This window comes from Ranitomeya imitator, chromosome 10 (assembly GCF_032444005.1).
Source record: "Ranitomeya imitator isolate aRanImi1 chromosome 10, aRanImi1.pri, whole genome shotgun sequence".
Taxonomy (NCBI): Eukaryota; Metazoa; Chordata; class Amphibia; order Anura; family Dendrobatidae; genus Ranitomeya; species Ranitomeya imitator.
In genome coordinates, this window is record NC_091291.1 from 8,749,884 (window position 1) to 8,770,076 (window position 20,193).

Sequence of the window (20,193 nt, forward strand, 5' to 3'; positions counted from 1 at the left end):
TTAGGGATTGCGGTCAGCAGAGTTTCCACGTCTCAGAGCTTGTCCTATGTTTTTGGTAAATGTCAGGTCACCTTGTGTGCTCTGAACTTCAAGGTCCATTGTGGTTCTGAATTACCTGTTCATAACAGTACTGGAGGCCCAAAGTACTAATGCTTCTCAATAGAGGGAAAAGAGAAGTTCTGAGACCATTTTTTTTTTAAATTCAAAAATTTAGCTCTATCTCCAGAAAATAACTCAGGAATAGGAAAAAGACAAATCAATGCCCATCCTAACAAAAATAACACAAGCAGAACTTAGCTTATGCAGGAAAGAGAGGCCACAGGAACGATCCAGGAGGAAGCAAAACCAATACTAGAACATTGACTGGAGGCCAGGATCAAAGCACCAGGTGGAGTTAAATAGAGCAGCACCTAACGACTTAACCTCATCACCTGAGGAAGGAAACTCAGAGGCCGCAGTACCCCTCTCATCCACCAAAGGAAGCTTATAGACAGAACCAGCCGCAGTACCACTCACGACCACAGGAGGGAGCTTGGCCTCAGAATTCACAACAGCTGCCTTGTTTGTTTGACTGTGTACGAGTTGGTGACTCTAGGTTCAGCACCTGTGCACACTAGATCTATGTTTGGATGTGATGGTCAGTTTTTTTAAATTTGTATTTACTAGCCTTCTGACCGAGCACTCCGCCTCTTAGCCACAGACAGGTGTTTTAATCGCAGCAGGTCCATTACCTCTCCAAAGAGAGAGAGAGAAATTTAGTCTAAGAAGAGGTTTCACAGGTACCCATTCCGATGAAGACGTTTGTTCTCAGCAGGGAAAGCATAGGACCTGGTATACGAGAGATGCCGTAAAGTGGCTACGAGGTACACGTAAAATGGCCAATTTATGCGCTAAACGCTCTCATTTTTTCATATTTCTAGTGCAGTAATGCAGTTTAACTTTCATATTTTATGTTTGCATGTTTTGGCGCTATAGTGTGCTGCCTTGTTTGTTTAAGCTAAAGCAGACGGCATGGCTATTGGCCTTGCCCAACCTAAAGATAGCAGTAACTGCAGCCCTTTGCCTTCATAAATCCCCGTCTATTCCATCTACCACAGTAAACTTTCTCCATATATTTACCTCCATTGCTGTGTAATCCACTAACCGGAGACTGGTTACATACCTGACTATTGCTTCATCTATATGCTTTGTATCTGCACATGGCGGCATTATGACACTCATTGAAACTTCGGTTCCAAGATGTAAATGTAGAGCCAGACCCAGATACCTCATGCATGGCCCATGGCTGACTGCTGCCGTGCCATTTGCAAATTTTTACTATGTCAATTGATGCCACTTTTCATGGTGTGTGCCCCGAATTTTAGCTGTTTGGGAAGCTTTATATCACCCCTTAAGGTGTTGTTTGTACGTTTGGTTTGACCTCCCATTGAATCTAATGGGGTTCGGGTACGTTCGTCGAACCGATAGGCGCACTGTTCTGCGAAAGGTCCTTGAAAGGTTCACTGATCTCTACTGGAAACCACAGGCATATTGCAGAGGTACTGAAGTCCACAGATGTTATGGACCTGGTGGTTAGGAGCACCCGGCATGACCTGATAGTTAAACTCACACAGGACAAGCTCTGGGATGTGGGAGCTCTGCTGACCGCAGGCCCTAATCCTATCACAACAACTAGAAATAGCCGTGGAGCGTTCCTGACACTCCCTAGACGCCTCTTCACAGCCTAAGAGCTAACTAGCCCTAGAGATAGAAAATAAAGCCTACCTTGCGTCAGAGAAATTCCCCAAAGGAAAAGGCAGCCCCCCACATATATTGACTGTGAGTAAAGATGAAAGTCACAAACGCAGAAATGAATCAGGTTTCAGCAAAGGGAGGCCAGGCTTACTAAACAGACAGAGGATAGGAAAGGTAACTTTGCGGTCAGCACAAAAAACTACAAAAGACCACGCAGAGTGTGCAAAAAGACCTCCGCACCGACTAACGGTGCGGAGATGCCACTCTGCATCCCAGACAGAGCTTCCAGCTAGCAAGACAAAATCATGATAACCAGCTGGACAAGGAAACAATGAACAAATAATAACTATCAGGAACTTAGCTTCTGCTGGAGAAGACAGGTCACCAGAAAGATCCAAGAGCGAACTGAACCAATGCAGGAACATTGACAGCTGGCATGGAGTAACGATCTGAGTGGAGTTAAATAGAGCAGCCAACCAAAGGATAAACCACGTCACCTGTGTAAGGAACCTCAGAAGCAGCAGCTCCACTCGCAGCCACCAGAGGGAGTCCATGGACAGAACTCGCCGAAGTACCATTCATGACCACAGGAGGGAGTTCGACAACAGAATTCACAACACACAGACAGCTGTTGCTAGAAACCACAGGCATATTGCAGAGGTACTGAAGTCCACAGACAGCTGTTACTAGAAACCACAGGCATATTGCAGAGGTACTGAAGAACGCATGCAAACTGGAGACTGAAGGATCGCAAGCTGTAGGCAGATGGGAGGGATCATGGAGACCTCAGACAGGCAGCAGAATAAACCCTGGAGTTACAAGAAAGTACAAATATGATGGAAACCGCAGGCGGCTTGGAGATGTCCGCTGGACACTCAGCAGAGATCCTGGAAGAATGAGAACTTGCAGTAGACAGAACTCTGGAGTAACTAGAAAGTAAAAACCATGGAAGCTGCAGGCAGATGAGAGACGCCCAGGAGAATCTAGCCAATCAGCAGTGGAGCCAAAAGCCTCAGACATGTAACTCAGGAACTGGAAACCACAGGAACTGTGCACAGACAAACTAAATAAAAGTTATATTAAAGGATAATATCAGTTTTTGTATTTCCTGTGCCAGGATGGAATATAATGGATCTATAGATGTATAAATGGCATATAAATTCCTGGTCAGAATAGGGACACCCAAAACACAAAGCCGATACTCAGGAGCTTGGCTTCTACCCCAAATGTCATATTAATTACATTCAAAGGTCAGAATTAAGTGCGGCTTAAATAAAAATGGCAGCAATTATAATAAATGGGGAAAAATATTAAGCCGGAGCCAATTCTGATCACATTAGGGGATTGTTTCTTCTCTTTGGGCTTCATTGTATAAGAACAATTTTTACTATTGGCAAAATGGCAGATGTAATCAGGCCCATAATACGCGGGGAGGAGAATGGAAAAAGTTGTGTTTTTTTTTTTAGAGTTTTAGTGAAAAATTGAAGGGAGCCCATTTACTAATTTTACTATGGGTTTTGCAATTGTCTGGTTTGCAGAAATGAACCCTCTTTAGCGAGGTGAAACCAAAGGGTGCAGTTAGTCGTGGGGTTATTATAGTGATATACTGGTACAGAGGCAAAAGTAGGAATCTCGTGGCCACGGGAACAGCTGGTAGAGGACCAGGGTTTGGTTAAAAAAGATAATTTCATAAATCTCCAAAATTTTATTTCCTATTGGGGATGTAAAATGTCTATACACCGAGGATAATTTCAGAACTTTTTCTACTTTTAATGTCGATGTATAATAACAAATTATATTGTAGTACCGTGTTAGCCAGAAAAATCAATGTGAATACTTTTCTGCCCAATGATGACAAAATTATTCTCTGGTTAGCCATTAAAGCAGGGCCGTATTTAGAGTTTCTGCTGCCCCAGGCACTTTTAGCGCTGCCTCCCCCTTTGGTGAGTATGACACTATCGGCAGTGACTTTGGCAAGAATCGCTGATGTCAAAGTCGCCTTTTGCAGCAGATCCAGCAGTGTTTTCTGCATCTGCCGCATAACGGATCACTTATGGCAACACTGCGTTTGGCCTCATTCATTCCCTATGGGATTTGCGGCACTTGCTGTGATCTGGCAAATGCGGTGCCATACCTCCCAACTTTTGAAGAAGGGAAGGAGGTATAAAGTTTGCGGCACACTTAGTGTGCCGCGGCAAATTTTAGGCCACACCTCTGACCACACCCATTTCACAACTAGTCACACCCATATCTACATCCCAACCACACCCATTTAGCACTGCTGATCACACTGTTTTATATACAATAATTATAAATAAAAAAATATGGCCACACAGTGCTCCATACTGTATAATGGCCACACAGTGCTCCATACTGTATAATGGCCACACATGATGCTCCATAATGTATCAGCATGGGTTTATGAGAAATCGCTCCTGTCAAACCAATCTAATCAGTTTTTATGAAGAGGTAAGCTATAGGCTGGACCACGGTGAGTCATTGGACGTGGTATATCTCGATTTTTCCAAAGCGTTTGATACCGTGCCGCACAAGAGGTTGGTACACAAAATGAGAATGCTTGGTCTGGGGGAAAATGTGTGTAAATGGGTTAGTAACTGGCTTAGTGATAGAAAGCAGAGGGTGGTTATAAATGGTATAGCCTCTAACTGGGTCGCTGTGACCAGTGGGGTACCGCAGGGGTCAGTATTGGGACCTGTTCTCTTCAACATATTCATTAATGATCTGGTAGAAGGTTTACACAGTAAAATATCGATATTTGCAGATGATACAAAACTATGTAAAGCAGTTAATACAAGAGAAGATAGTATTCTGCTACAGATGGATCTGGATAAGTTGGAAACTTGGGCTGAAAGGTGGCAGATGAGGTTTAACAATGATAAATGTAAGGTTATACACATGGGAAGAGGGAATCAATATCACCATTACACACTGAACGGGAAACCACTGGGTAAATCTGACAGGGAGAAGGACTTGGGGATCCTAGTTAATGATAAACTTACCTGGAGCAGCCAGTGCCAGGCAGCAGCTGCCAAGGCAAACAGGATCATGGGGTGCATTAAAAGAGGTCTGGATACACATGATGAGAGCATTATACTGCCTCTGTACAAATCCCTAGTTAGACCGCACATGGAGTACTGTGTCCAGTTTTGGGCACCGGTGCTCAGGAAGGATATAATGGAACTAGAGAGAGTACAAAGGAGGGCAACAAAATTAATAAAGGGGATGGGAGAACTACAATACCCAGATAGATTAGCGAAATTAGGATTATTTAGTCTAGAAAAAAGACGACTGAGGGGCGATCTAATAACCATGTATAAGTATATAAGGGGACAATACAAATATCTCGCTGAGGATCTGTTTATACCAAGGAAGGTGACGGGCACAAGGGGGCATTCTTTGCGTCTGGAGGAGAGATGGTTTTTCCACCAACATAGAAGAGGATTCTTTACTGTTAGGGCAGTGAGAATCTGGAATTGCTTGCCTGAGGAGGTGGTGATGGCGAACTCAGTCGAGGGGTTCAAGAGAGGCCTGGATGTCTTCCTGGAGCAGAACAATATTGTATCATACAATTATTAGGTTCTGTAGAAGGACGTAGATCTGGGTATTTATTATGATGGAATATAGGCTGAACTGGATGGACAAATGTCTTTTTTCGGCCTTACTAACTATGTTACTATGTTACTATGTAATGTATAATGGCCACACAGTGCTCCATACTGTATAATGGCCACACAGTGCTACATACAGTATAATGGCCACACATAATGCTCCATACTGTATAATGGCCACACATGATGCTCAATACTGTATAATGGCCACACATGATGCTCCATAATGTATAATGGCCACACAGTGCTCCATACTGTATAATGGCCACACACAGTTCTCCATACTGTATAATGGCCACACATGATGCTCCATACTGTATAATGGCCACACACAGTTCTCCATACTGTATAATGGCCACACATGATGCTCAATACTGTATAATGGCGACACATGATGCTCCATACTGTATAATGGCCACACACAGTTCTCCATACTGTATAATGGCCACACATGATGCTCAATACTGTATAATGGCCACACATGATGCTCCATACTGTATAATGGCCACACAATGCTCCATACTGTATAATGGCCGCACATGATGCTCAATACTGTATAATGGCCACACAGTGCTCCATACTGTATAACGGCCACACATGATGCTCCATACTGTATAATGATCCCACATGATGCTCAATACTGTATAATGATCCCCCCTCCTGTATGCATGGCTCATATTCCCCCCCTGAATGCATGGCTCATATTCCCCCCTGTATGCAATGGCTCATATTCCCCCTCCTGTATGCATGGCTCATATTCCCCCCCTGAATGCATGGCTCATATTCCCCCCCTGAATGCATGGCTCATATTCCCCCCTGAATGCATGGCTCATATTCCCCCCTGAATGCATGGCTCATATTCCCCCACTGTATGCATGGCTCATATCCCCCCCTGTATGCGTGGCTCATGTCCCCCTCCCTGTATGCATGGGTGGCTCTGGCTCATCTCACATCCCCCCCGTATGCGTGGCTCAATTCCCCCTCCCTGTATGCAGGGGTGGCTCTGGCTCATCTCCCATATGATACCCCCTTGTACGCGTGGCTCATCGCCGGCTCCCATCTTGCATGGCTCGTCATCTCTCCCCCCTGGCCAGCCGCCCCCAGCTGCCCCCAGGCTCAGTCAGTGCATGGGCGTCATCTCTCCCCCCTGGCCAGCCGCCCCCAGGCTCCATGCATGGCTCATCTTCATCGGCTCCCTGCCGCTCCGTGCTCCTATCTTGTATGGCTCGGCTGCGCCCCGTCCACGGTCCTCCTTCATCCTCCCCCCACTGTCCTCCCACCCTGGCTGTCACATCATACTCACCTTTGTCCTTTTCCACACCGCGCGGAACAGAATCCTCTCCACCTCTGTCCCGGCGCAGCACCCTCATCCTGTGTGAGCGGTCAGGTGGTATCGCTCATTAAGGTCATGAATATGCACATATTCATGACCTTAATGAGCGGTACCACCTGACCGCTCACACAGGACGAGCTGCAGTAGGCCGACGCTGAGACCAGACCAGGCATCGCTGGAGCTAGCTAGGTGAGTATGTATGATGACTCACTCATGACTCATACACTGTATGATGTCAGGGCAAGGGCGGGCAGGCGGGGGGGGAATTAAGGTGACCCCATCGGACTTTATTTTAAAAAAAAAACAAAAAACCTTGCTCTGGTTCCGCCCCCCGCATCGTCCCCACCCTAGGCATGTGCCCTCGAGTGCCTAGTGGCAAATACGGCCCTGCATTAAAGGTATCTGTTAGGGTTGGCGGAACGCACCGAATATATATGTTTATTTAGAAGAAATTGGTGCGTTCGCAACCCGGGATCCACCGTGCAGGAAAGCACCTGCAGCTACACTTGCAGCCTAAACAGCAACTGCGGTAACATCCACAGCTGAAGTTGTGCGCCCGAGAGCCGCCAACCTACCCTTCAGCTGCTGGATATACCCCTGTAAACGCTGATCGTCCGCCATTTACTAGCCAGACCCTGGCGCTAGTATACTGTAGGGTTGGCGGAACGCACCGAATATATATTTATTTAGAAGAAATTGGTGCATTCGCAACCCAAGATCCACCATGCAGGAAAGCACCTGCTGCTAGATATGGCGGTACAAAAAGCAGTATAAACAGACTCAGTTACTTCACAGAGTCTGTTAGCAAAGATAACCCTGTGCCCTGTTTGGCTCACAGAGGAACACAGCTACTTAGTAGAGCAGATGGTGGTCATGCAGTCAAATGCAAACATGAAACTCCTCGCCGGAGGTGCCAGCATTCTTGGGGCTTATTTCAGGCGGGTCCCTGACTGCTTACAAACATGACCACACTGGCGCTGAGCTCGTACATAAATTGATACTTGCGCATGGCCGTGCGGCTATGTGAACCTTATATAGCTGCAGCACGTACAGGACCTTCCTAGAAGGACCAATGAGAGGCTGCCACAGAGCCTGAGGAACTTCAGGACCTTCCTGGAGAACCAATGGGTCTTGCTGCAGTATCTGAGCATGTGACCCTTGATCTACAATGAGAGATCTTACCCTGAGCATGGTCAGAAGGGGAAAAGCAGGACTTAGTCCCAAAAGCGTCTGCTCACCACTGCCCAACACTGGCTTCAATGGCAGAAGCTGGAAAAGCAGCAGTAACCCTTTGCACAGAGTCAGACTGAGCGAGACGCTGGGACCGACGACTACGCTGAGCAGGCTCCACTGCGGCAGGAGAAGAATGGGAGACCGCAGCGGAGATGGCCCGAGATTCCCCCTGTGCAGAGGCGGGAATTCGACCCCTAACAGTATCACTCCGAGAATACTTTTGTCATCATTGGGCAGAAAAGTATTCACATCGATACTTTTAGTGTCGAAATTCATCTGCACAAATCCATTAGAGAAAGAAACTGAAATCATTACCTACAGTGAGGCATGGTGGAGGCAGCATTCTGCTTTGGGACTGTTACTCGGAAGCTGGAACTGGGGTTTTAGTCAAGGATGAGGGAAATATGAATACAGGTCCTTCTCAAAAAATTAGCATATAGTGTTAAATTTCATTATTTACCATAATGTAATGATTACAATTAAACTTTCATATATTATAGATTCATTATCCACCAACTGAAATTTGTCAGGTCTTTTATTGTTTTAATACTGATGATTTTGGCATACAACTCCTGATAACCCAAAAAACCTGTCTCAATAAATTAGCATATCAAGAAAAGGTTCTCTAAACGACCTATTACCCTAATCTTCTGAATCAACTAATTAACTCTAAACACATGCAAAAGATACCTGAGGCTTTTATAAACTCCCTGCCTGGTTCATTACTCAAAACCCCCATCATGGGTAAGACTAGCGACCTGACAGATGTCAAGAAGGCCATCATTGACACCCTCAAGCAAGAGGGTAAGACCCAGAAAGAAATTTCTCAACAAATAGGCTGTTCCCAGAGTGCTGTATCAAGGCACCTCAATGGTAAGTCTGTTGGAAGGAAACAATGTGGCAGAAAACGCTGTACAACGAGAAGAGGAGACCGGACCCTGAGGAAGATTGTGGAGAAGGACCGATTCCAGACCTTGGGGACCCTGATGAAGCAGTGGACTGAGTCTGGTGTGGAAACATCCAGAGCCACCGTGCACAGGCGTGTGCAGGAAATGGGCTACAGGTGCCGCATTCCCCAGGTAAAGCCACTTTTGAACCATAAACAGCGGCAGAGGCGCCTGACCTGGGCTACAGAGAAGCAGCACTGGACTGTTGCTAAGTGGTCCCAAGTACTTTTTTCTGATGAAAGCAAATTTTGCATGTCATTCGGAAATCAAGGTGCCAGAGTCTGGAGGAAGACTGGGGAGAAGGAAATGCCAAAATGCCTGAAGTCCAGTGTCAAGTACCCACAGTCAGTGATGGTGTGGGGTGCCATGTCAGCTGCTGGTGTTGGTCCACTGTGTTTCATCAAGGGCAGGGTCAATGCAGCTAGCTATCAGGAGATTTTGGAGCACTTCATGCTTCCATCGGCTGAAATGCTTTATGGAGATGAAGATTTCATTTTTCAGCACGACCTGGCACCTGCTCACAGTGCCAAAACCACTGGTAAATGGTTTACTGACCATGGTATTACTGTGCTCAATTGGCCTGCCAACTCTCCTGACCTGAACCCCATAGAGAATCTGTGGGATATTGTGAAGAGAAAGTTGAGAGACGCAAGACCCAACACTCTGGATGAGCTTAAGGCCGCTATTGAAGCATCCTGGGCCTCCATAACATCTCAGCAGTGTCACAGGCTGATTGCCTCCATGCCACGCCGCATTGAAGCAGTCATTTCTGCCAAAGGATTCCCGACCAAGTATTGAGTGCATAACTGAACATTATTATTTGATGGTTTTTTTGTTTGTTATTAAAAAACACTTTTATTTGATTGGATGGGTGAAATATGCTAATTTATTGAGACAGGTTTTTTAGGTTATCAGGAGTTGTATGCCAAAATCATCAGTATTAAAACAATAAAAGACCTGACAAATTTCAGTTGGTGGATAATGAATCTATAATATATGAAAGTCTAATTGTAATCATTACATTATGGTAAATAATGAAATTTAACACTATATGCTAATTTTTTGAGAAGGACCTGTAGAACAAATGTCAGTCAATTTTGCTTCAAAATCTTCAGGCTTCTGCTAAATGATGAAGATGAAAAATGAATTTCCACTTTTAGCACAAAAATGACCCTAATCATATCTCCAAATTAACTAAATATTGGCTTCACCAGAAGAAAATTAAGAGGGTGCTGAACACAGGAGAGGCCCCTGAAATCTGACAGATGAAGAAGCGGGTAAAGATCACCAATTCTACATGTACCATGCTGATAAACTCAGACCCCAAAAGCCTGAATGCTGGCAGATAAGGGGCTTCTATGCTGTATTAGATGTGCAGGTTTATACAAACGCATTGTTTATTTGTATTTTTCCAACAAAAAAGATTGAATTTTAAAGATTATGTGAAACATTAAGGTAGAAATTATTCTTCTTGGTGGATTTGGCATTTAATAGGGGTTTGTAAACTTTTCATATCCGCTTTCGATAAGGGGGCGACTAGTGATGAACAATCCTACAGAGATGTTACTTGCTATAATTTGACATTTTGGTTTTCCTCCAGGGTCACAATGAGCTGAATACATGTGCGTCTTGCACAATTGTGAGGGGAGGGTCACTGGACAAGGTAGCTTTTGTAATATATGTAAATTCATGTTATTAGTGAGTCCAGGACCCGGTATAAATACTGCCCCATCCAGGGTAGTCACAGACCGGAGCAGTAGAGGAGCAGGTAAGCTTTTCCATTACCCATCACACTCACACTACACAGATATAGATCTAAAAAAAATACTTGTACTTTTTAATTTTTCAAATTTTGCTAAAGTTATAAATGGCAAACAATGAAAAAAAAAGATTGGAAATTATTTTAAATATTATAACATTAGAATTATATTTAATTTCCATAAACGGATATTAAATTAAAGAATAATATGGATTAATTATAAATACACTGATATAATATAACACTGCATGTAAGTGGAAGGTTTGGTCTAGATACTCAGGGTGTGAATGCGTTCTTAATGAAAGGGGTTATTTTCAGGAAACTTTCTTCCATAGTGCAGTGATAGAAAACACACCGAGAATTACCCGCCTTCCCTGAGTCGCCACCGCTGCCCCGGTCTTTTTAGTTCAGTTGCGGTCCGGTCGGCGGTCTGGGTGCGGAGCACGGAGTGTGCTCTGGACAGAACTCAAGGTCTAATTGCTAACAATGGTCCAAAGGGGATGTTCTCCAGCACCAAAGAAAAGTGATTAAAACATAGACGTTAATCATATAGGATAAAAAAAAAATTCAGAACGCGCCAAGGAAAAAGTGATACTTGAAACCCGAGGAGATGTATTATGTAATTTTTGACATGGGCGAACCTGACCAGTAAAGTTTGGGGTCATTACAGGATGCCTAGTGTCCTACACAGACCCCCGAAAACAGACTTCTCCCGGGAAGTCTGTGTTACTGTTCAGGTTTTGGCCGCCCAAACAAAGCTTGTTGGAAGGATGAGCGTAGACAATCAACAAGCTTCTACTGTGTGAGCACTTCCTGCCACATCACAGCCAGGTCAAGTATCGGCATGGCTGTGATTGTCTGATGGAGCATTGTGTACAATTAATACATTTAAAAAATCGACAGTTTTACCTTGGCTGGTTGTCAAGAATAGATGGGTACACACACCGTTTTTATAAAATTATTTAAATAAATAATGAAAAAAAACGGCCTGGGGTCCCACCATATTTGATAACCAGTCAAGCTAAAGCAGACGGCATGGATATTGGCCATTCCCAACCTAAAGATAGCAGCACGTAGCCAAACCCAGAAAAGGGGTCCTCAATGCTCCCTTACAGTAGTGATGTCTCTCTAATGTCCCCCAAAATATTGATGCCTCCTTAGCGCCTCCTTATAGTAGTGATGCCTTCATTGTATCCCGTTACACTAGTGATGCCTCCTTAGTGTTTCTTTACATTAGTGATGCTTCCTCAGTGCTCCCTTACAGTAGCGATGCCTCCTTACTGCCCTCCTACAGGAATGATGCCTCCTTAGTGTTCCTTTACAGTAGTGATACTTCCTTAGTGCCCCTTAAAAAAGTGATGCCTCCTTAGTGCTCCCTTACAGTAGTGATGCCTCTTTACTGCCCTACTACAGTAGTGATGTCTCCTTAGTGTCCTCCTACAGTAGTCATGTCTCCTTAGTGTCCTCCTACAGTAGTGATGTCTCATTAGTGTCCTCCTACAGTAGTGATGTCTCCTTAGTGTCCTCCTACAGTAGTGATGCCTCCTTAGTGTCCTCCTACAGTAGTGATGCCTCCTCAGTGCTCCCTTACATTAGTGATGCCTCTTTACTGCCCTACTACAGTAGTTATGTCTCCTTAGTGCTCCCTTACAGTAGTGATGCCTCCTCAGTGCTCTCTTACATTAGTGATGCCTCTTTACTGCCCTCCTACAGTAGTGATGTCTCCTTAGTGTCCTCCTACAGTAGTGATGCCTCTTTACTGCCCTCTTACATTAGTGATGCCTCTTTACTGCCCTCCTACAGTAGTGATGCCTCCTTAGTGTCCTCCTACAGTAGTGATGTCTCCTTAGTGTCCTCCTACAGTAGTGATGTCTCCTTAGTGTCCTCCTATAGTAGTGATGCTTCCTTAGTGTCCTCCAACAGTAGTGATGCCTCCTTAGTGCTCCCTTACAGTAGCGATGCCTCCTTAGTGCCCTCCTACAGTAGTGATGCCTCCTTAGTGTCCTCCTACAGTAGTGATGTCTCCTTAGTGTCCCCCTACAGTAGTGATGTCTCTTTAGTGTCCTCCTACAGTAGTGATGCCTCCTTACTGTCCTCCTACAGTAGTGATGTCTCCTTAGTGCCCCCTTACAGTAGTGATGTCTCCTTAGTGTCCTCCTACAGTAGTGATGTCTCCTCAGTGCTCCTTTACAGTAGTGATGCCTCTTTACTGCCCTACTATAGTAGTGATGCCTCCTTAGTGTCTCCTACAGTAGTGATGTCTCCTTAGTGTCCTCCTACAGTAGTGATGCCTCCTTAGTGTCTCCTACAGTAGTGATGTCTCCTTAGTGCTCCCTTACAGTAGTGATGTCTCCTTAGTGTCCTCCTACAGTAGTGATGCATCCTTAGTGTCTCCTACAGTAGTGATGTCTCCTTAGTGTCCTCCTACAGTAGTGATGTCTCCTTAGTGCTCCCTTACAGTAGTGATGTCTCCTTAGTGTCCTCCTACAGTAGTGATGCCTCCTTAGTGTCTCCTACAGTAGTGATGTCTCCTTAGTGTCCTCCTACAGTAGTGATGCCTCCTTAGTGTCCTCCTACAGTAGTGATGCCTCCTTAGTGCTCCCTTACAGTAGTGATGTCTCCTCAGTGCTCCCTTACAGTAGTGATGTCTCCTCAGTGCTCCCTTACAGTAGTGATGCCTCTTTACTGCCCTACTATAGTAGTGATGCCTCCTTAGTGCCCGTTCAGATTAGTGGAGCCTCCTCTGTCCCCACTTAAAGTCATAGCTCTTTTTAGTACCCAGCACACAGTAAGGAGGCTCGCTAAGAATCCTGGGCTTCAGGGAAATGACACTTATAACCTGTGGTGCAGATCATAACCACTGAGTGGTGACATCTGGACATGCAGACACCGACATCTTGTGATAGAGCCAAGATCAAATTAAAGGAAGGAAATATCTGTATATTGTTTCTTTTGTCTCTTCTGTTTCAGATATGGAGTCTCTATCACTTATGAAGTTTCGCCTGTGGGGTGTATTACTTTGTGGTAAGACCTAAAATGGCATTTAATAAATTCCTATAAATTACACAGCTGTATTCCTAACATGAAACTGAGCAAACTCTCTAGTTATCCAGGATATTATAGATGTTACTTTCTAGTAAAGATATTTATTTTCTAATTTCATGTAATGATTGTGTCTACTACTAGACGGTGTGTTAGAGAATTATTATTATTTATGTGCACCACTGATCTGTGCATTGTACTGATCATTATCATATTCTTATTAACAGCGCACCATGTGGTGTGGAGGGGTATTACACGACACTGTTTGGAAAGTTGTAAAAATCTACTATGTAGACACAGGTCCTTAAAATCTCACATATCAACCTATAATGTTCATGAAAAGGACGGCAAATCTCCTATGAAGTGGATGGCAATTGTCCCATATTAGGAGGAATATTCATCATTAACTATAGCCATGTCCCATCTTCCACCCATATCTACAGCCATCACTCAGCCATGTCTACAGCCATTACCCAGCCATGTCTACAGCCATTACCCAGTCATGTCTACAGCCATTACCCAGCCATGTCTACAGCCATCACCCAGTCATGTCTACAGCCATTACCCAGCCATATCTACAGCCATTACCCAGCCATGTCTACAGCCATTACTCAGCCATGTCTACACCCATTACTCAGCCATGTCTACAGCCATTACCCAGCCATGTCTACAGCCATTACCCAGCCATGTCTACACCCATTACTCAGCCATGTCTACAGCCATTACCCAGCCATGTCTCCAGCCATTACCCAGTCATGTCTACAGCCATTACCCAGCCATGTCTCCAGCCATTACCCAGCCATGTCTACAGCCATTATCCAGCCATGTCTCCAGCCATCACCCAGCCATGTCTACAGCCATCACCCAGCCATGTCTACACCCATTACTCAGCCATGTCTACAGCCATTACCCAGCCATGTCTACAGCCATTACTCAGCCATATCTACAGCCATCACCCATCCATGTCTACAGCCATTACCCAGCCATGTCTACACCCATTATTCAGCCATTTCTACAGCCATTACCCAGCCATGTCTACAGCCATTACCCAGCCATGTCTACAGCCATTACTCAGCCATGTCTACAGCCATTACTCAGCCATGTCTACAGCCATCACCCAGCCATGTCTACAGCCATCACCCAGCCATGTCTACAGCCATCACCCATCCATGTCTACAGCCATCACCCAGCCATGTCTACAGCCATCACCCAGCCATGTCTACAGCCATCACCCAGCCATGTCTACAGCCATCACTCAGCCATGTCTACAGCCATTACCCAGTCATGTCTACAGCCATTACCCAGTCATGTCTACAGCCATTACCCAGCCATGTCTACAGCCATTACCCAGCCATGTCTACAGCCATTACCCAGCCATGTCTCCAGCCATTACCCAGTCATGTCTACAGCCATTACCCAGCCATGTCTCCAGCCATTACCCAGCCATGTCTACAGCCATTATCCAGCCATGTCTCCAGCCATCACCCAGCCATGTCTACAGCCATCACCCAGCCATGTCTACACCCATTACTCAGCCATGTCTACAGCCATTACCCAGCCATGTCTACAGCCATTACTCAGCCATGTCTACAGCCATTACCCAGCCATGTCTACACCCATTATTCAGCCATTTCTACAGCCATTACCCAGCCATGTCTACAGCCATTACCCAGCCATGTCTACAGCCATTACCCAGCCATGTCTACAGCCATTACCCTGTCATGTCTACAGCCATCACCCAGCCATGTCTACAGCCATCAACCAGCCATGTCTACAGCCATCACCCAGCCATGTCTATAGCCATCACCCAGCCATGTCTACATCCATTACTCAGCCATGTCTACAGCCATTACCCAGCAATGTCTCCAGCCATTACCCAGCCATGTCTACAGCCATTACCCAGCCATGTCTACAGCCATTACCCAGCCATGTCTACAGCTATCACTCAGCCATATCTACAGCCATCACCCATCCATGTCTACAGCCATTACCCAGCCATGTCTACACCCATTACCCAGCCATGTCTACAACCATTACCCAGCCATGTCTACAGCCATTACCCAGTCATGTCTACAGCCATCACCCATCCATGTCTACAGCCATCACCCAGTCATGTCTACAGCCATCACCCATCCATGTCTACAGCCATTACCCAGCCATGTCTACACCCATTACCCAGCCATGTCTACAACCATTACCCAGCCATGTCTACAGCCATTACCCAGTCATGTCTACAGCCATCACCCATCCATGTCTACACCCATTACCCAGCCATGTCTACACCCATTACTCAGCCATGTCTACAGCCATTACCCAGCAATGTCTACAGCCATCACCCATCCATGTCTACAGCCATCAACCAGTCATGTCTACAGCCATCACCCAGCCATGTCTACACCCATTACCCAGCCATGTCTACAGCCATTACCCAGCCATGTCTCCAGCCATCACCCAGCCATGTCTACAGCCATCACCCAGCCATGTGTATAACCATCATCCAACCAGATTACATACCACTTTATTGCATAAAAAGCAACATCCATTTGAACCCATGAATACTCATCCTGCATCCCCTGCTATTGAAATGCAATAAAAATACAAATGTATATATCTACCTCAAAATAAATTGACATGTTTCAGATTTCAAAAGTAACACCACAGATAAGTTTTTGCATAAAAAGTACCGTGGGCATCAGATTCAGATACAGAAACTGTAAGACGCTGCATTTTTTTCACTTAAAAGTACAAACCAGAAAAACGCAGCAAATACTCATCATGGAAAGTTAGCTGTAGAAGGCGAGCCGAATGCCGTAAAGAAAACATAAGAAGTATTTGCTCTCATTCTCACTGAGGTTTTTCCAGAATAGGAAACGTCATCACGTTCTCACACAGATATGGGGACGGATAAATAGAAAAGTTAGGGGAAGAGAAAATAAAAGTGCAAAAAGTGCCCTTGACTGGATGGAGTTAATGTTGGTACGACCGTTAATACAGGTAACTAACATTCAATGTATTTCATTGTGAGTCCGAAATATAGAGAAGAAAAGAATCTTTAAATAATATATGCATCATTTTTCCATCTATTTTTCACCTATATTTTTCATGTCTATCTATTTTCCATCCATCCGTCTACTTCAGAGTCCAAGAAATTAATCCTGCTTAAAATAAAACTTTTATTCTATAATTGTGCGTGAAATTGCTTAAAATAAAACTTTTATTCTGGTTCTGTAATCGTGCGTGAAATTTGTCTATTGTTAATTTATCATCAAAACTGAAGATTTTGGGGAAGATGAAGTAATTTGTGCTATTTATTCTCCAGGATCGGGTCTACTGGTGGGATTCAAAGGAACGGCAGGACAGGTCGCGCTGTGTAAGTGGACACAAGTTTAGTTTTGTGATGTTAATGTCCTACTTGCAGCCACATCAATGATAAAAAAAATTACTCCAGCTGAAGATAGAAAAGGTGAAAAAAAAGTTGGCTGGTCATTAATTGGTAAATCTCATTAGGGGTCTCGTAATCACACAATACACTGTAATACTTCTGTAATGTCGGCATTGCCCTATGAAGCCCTGTCTGTGGCCATCACTAGCCATGAGCAGGAAACATGCAGATAGGTGACCCCAATCTACTGCGTGCAAGGATAGCTTTCACCATGGTCAGACTGTCTTTCTCAGAGTTATCTTTAATTCCGGCACTTGTAGTCAGACTTATAGTCAAAGGCATTCAGGGTGGACATTCCCTCTAATGTATGGCCTTTAGGATTAGTGAAGTTTGCGGTGTCAGACCTTTGCTTTATTGACCAATCAAGATTCAAGACAATATTATTCTATGAAAAAAAAAACCTGAACTGTAAATCTCACTGCAAGTTTCATTTTAGGTGGGAGGATATATACTCCTGGAGGAAGAGAATTTGTTTTGGGGTTTCGGTCGCCTCCTATAGACTACCCTATAGGGAATGTCATCTATATTAATGAGCCTTGTCCATTTCCTACCTTCGCATCTTCGTCCATTAATAATTCTGAGAAGAAGGAGATCACAGTTAGGAAACAAAAACGATCAACATTTGAATACCCAAATCCCCAGCCGGTTATAGGATCAGGGATATCTTCCGGTAGCATGATCATTAAAGCCATTGATGACATCACCGTGATGTCCCGTAACTTTGTAGGAACCAGTGGAGATGTTGCTTTACATTACCCGATTGACCAGTGGGGAACTAAATACACCATATTCACCCCGACTGATGGACCTTCAAAACACTATGCACAATTTGTTGTTGTTGCCCGTGATATTTTAACTACAATTACCATGGTCTTCAGTGGAACTGTACATTACAACGGGAAGAATTATAATAAGGGTGACACCATGACCGTAGATCTGAAGCCGTTTCACTTCCTGCAGTTGCAGAGTACAGATGACCTCTCCGGAACCACGGTGACCTCTCAACATCCTGTGGCCGTCCTATCTGGCCATTCATGTGTTCCTGGTGTTGGAGGTTGCAGTCTTGTTTATGAACAGCTCCTGCCAGAAGAAAATTGGGGAAAGTCCTACATTGTCTCAGCCCCGTCCTTCTTACCTAGTGACAGCCAAATTTCTGTCTTGGCGTCTAAACCCACTTATCTGGAGTACCAGTCAGGTGAAGAAAAGCTGACGACCAACCTAGAAGCAGGAAAACCGATGAAGATTAAGGTTTCTGCATCCAAACCCTTATCCATCCACAGCACAGAGAATATTCAGGCTTTTCTTTATGGCTTTAGTGGCAATTTTGAAGGCAAACCCTACGGATCTTTCCTGACCAAAATCCCAGATACTAAATCGTTCTTCCATAATTACAGCCTCATTGGACAGAAGGGATTCGACAATAATTTGGCCATTATTACAGCGAAGGCCTCAAGTGTATCTGGATTCTTATTTAATGGGAAACCTCTACAAAATGCAGAATGGAAGGCAATCCCTAACACTGAGTACGTCTCGGCAGAAATTAATTATGGTGGAGGCTTCAGTTCCAACACAATGCAAAATCCCATAGAACCTTTCAGTCTTATAACTACTGGGTACTCAGGGGACATGGCGTATGGCACAGTGGGAGCGGGAATACAAGGTGTGTATGTCATATTCTTCAGTATATCTCATCTATTGTGTCTGGCTTTTGGACTTGTTTTGACTGTATTTGACTTTTTCTTTCCAGCTCTTGAGTCTCCACTATTCGATTCCATTGGTAATTCACATCTACACAATGAGAAATATTAGGAACAAGTGAAAAGAAAAATACTTGTAAATTATCACCAACTAAATGCTCCGATACAGCAAGTTGACTGTCTCTGGTTTCTATCATGTAACAATTAACTTCCTTTTTGTCCCCCTCCCCCACATATCTGACTCTGTTGTCGGCAGCTCGTCCCTTCCTTACACTTAGAGATCTGATGATTTTAAATTCATCATGAAGGTTTACCATCAATAACAACCAATCAGCTCTTGTTTGTCATTTTATCACTGGAAATATGAATATTGGGCAATGGTTAAGATGGAACCTCTGTACAGAGGATCGTCCACCGTGTGTTACCAGTTTAACACCGAGCCATTTTTCCATGTTCACAGGCAAACTTTTCTTGCCTTTTGCATACATCATATTTTTAGAGTTTAATTTGTTTTTCTCAAACTTTTTTTGTCTTTTTCAACTCGCTCAATTTGCTGCAGTTTCAAATGCTAATGTCAATATCTGAAAGTAACATTTATATGACACAATATTAAGGATTAGCGATGAGCGGATTTGGCACAATTTAAATTCAGCAGATTGCGTGGATATTTTCCCTGGAAATTCAATTTGTGCAAAGTTCTTCTCCGCGAATTGAAAGTCCTTTATTATGATATGGAGTCTCTCCAGATTGTAGAGAATAATAAATAAAATACGTAAAAAGTAAAAAAATAAAATGTATAAATGTATGCTCACCTCTAAAGCCCTCCTGCTCCTGGGCTCCATCACAGCGGGAAGTCTCAGACTAGCCCCGGATTTCAGTTCTAATAGCGGTAATAAGAGTATGTGATGAAGAGCAAAATGGTGGCCAGCTGACTGCCACTTTGATCAATCAGTGCAGAATCAAATTATAAAAAAATTAGCATTTTGGAAAATGCAGATTTTTGTGGAATTTAATTCTACTCTATTTGCTCATCTATACCAGGGATGTCTCATTTTGGCATCTAGAGGCCAAAAATGCAGGATGCCGATGATTAGTAAATATCTGAAGACGAAAGTGTGAAAGGCAGCACTCCCCAGTTTCCTCTATGATTTAAAAGTCCTTTATTTCAAATGATCCGGGCATTCATCACATGGTAGTGCGGCGTGCAGGGGGAGACATGCAGGGAACAAGTGGACGACGGCTGTTTCGCGCTCAGGTAGCGCTTCTACAGGTCCATCTAAGGCAAAACTGACCGCCTTACTGACACAGGCAAAACTGACAGCTGCAGGCTGCAACCCTCAGTTGTCAGCTTTATCATGGCGGGTTATCAAAAATAGA